Source organism: Cebus imitator, unplaced genomic scaffold (genome assembly GCF_001604975.1).
Source record: "Cebus imitator isolate Cc_AM_T3 unplaced genomic scaffold, Cebus_imitator-1.0 Scaffold23, whole genome shotgun sequence".
NCBI classification, from domain to species: Eukaryota; Metazoa; Chordata; class Mammalia; order Primates; family Cebidae; genus Cebus; species Cebus imitator.
Genome location: NW_016107338.1, coordinates 5526646 through 5528232, shown reverse-complemented (window position 1 = coordinate 5528232; position 1587 = coordinate 5526646).

Sequence of the window (1587 nt, the reverse complement as noted above, 5' to 3'; positions counted from 1 at the left end):
GAAGGAAGGAAGGAAGGAAGGAAGGAAGGAAGGAAGGAAGGAAGGAAGGAAGGAAGGAAAGAGAAAGAAAGAAAGAAAGAAAGAAAGAAAGAAAGAAAGAAAGAAAGAAAGAAAGAAAGAAAGAGAGAGAAAGAAAGATCCCTAGTTTTGCTTCTCTAATTGATCCCTAATTTGCTACCCTAAATCTTCCTAAGAGTCTTCTCATAAGTTATTCAGAGTCTATTTCTGTTGTTTGCAGCCAAAAAAATTCTAAAACTGTACACATCGCATAGTGTATATGAAAATATTTCCAAATTATAAAGCACCACATACATGCATGTTCCAATTACATTTGTTAGTATGGACTGTGCTGGAAAAATGAAGTCTTGGATCAGACAGACAGATTCAAAACCGAATTCTGCCAGGTGCTATTTGGCACATTTTACTGAGCCTGTTTCCCCTCTGTACAAATTTTTTACAAGTTAGTAGCTAGTAGCTAGGATTAGGTATCTGCTATAGTTTAGATATGGCTGGTTTGCCACCACCAAAGCTCATGGTGCAATTTGAGCCCTGAGGTGGTGCTGTTGGGGCGTGGGGCCCAGTGGGAAGTGTTTGGGTGATGGCAGTGGACTCCTCATAAATGGCTTGGCGCTGTTCTCTCAGTAGCGAGTTCTGTCTCTTGTGAGACTGGACTAGTTCTCGTAGGGATGGATTGATTCCCCGGAGAGTGGGTTGTTATAAAGTCAGGAGCCCTTCAGCTTCCCCTCTCTTCTCACATGCCTGCTTCCCCTTTGACCTTTTCCACCATCCTGTGAGGCAGCATGAGTTAGCGCCATCACCAGAAGCCAGGGCTGTGCCCTTGGAACCTCTCAGCCTGCAGAACTGTGAGCTAAATAAACATCTTTTCTTTATAAATTACCCAGTCTCAGGTATTCTTTTATAGCATCACAAAATGGATGAAGACAGTCATCCATGCATAGAAGGAAAGCCCTAAACTCTCATTGGCTTAAACAAGAAACAAGTATTTTTGTGTCTTGTCAAAGTCGTCAAGGTGAACAGCCTAGGACAGGTATGGTGGCTCCCAAATCACCAGGGCCAGACTCCTTATGCTTTTGTTTTCACCACCTCTGGACGACAGGCCCATCCTCGTGCTCCACGGTGTTCACACCTTGCTGATAGGGAGACTGGGAAACACAGTCTTTATTATGTGCTGTGATTAACGTGGGCTCCTGTTGTTGAGGTGGGAGGGGAGAGTGGGCCTAGGGAGGCAATCTGCTGCTCTGCTGCTGTGAGAAGGTAACAGGCGGTGGCGGTGGCGAGGGCGTGTGGAAACCCCTTCCCCCTTCTCCCCTTCAGGCTCCTGTGTTCTCTCCCGCTATCATTATTCCTATTGTCAACATTATCATCTTTATAAAGGTGATCCTGATCAAGGCTCTCTAGAGACAGGCCACTGTACTGGTTTCCCTTTGAGTTTACTCTTCACTGCCTTCTTTTTTTTTCTTGTAGACAGAGTCTCACTCTGCCACCCAGGCTGGAATGCGGTGGCACGATCTCGGCTCACTGCAACTCATGGCCTCCTGGGTTCAAGCAATTCTTCTGTTTCAGCCT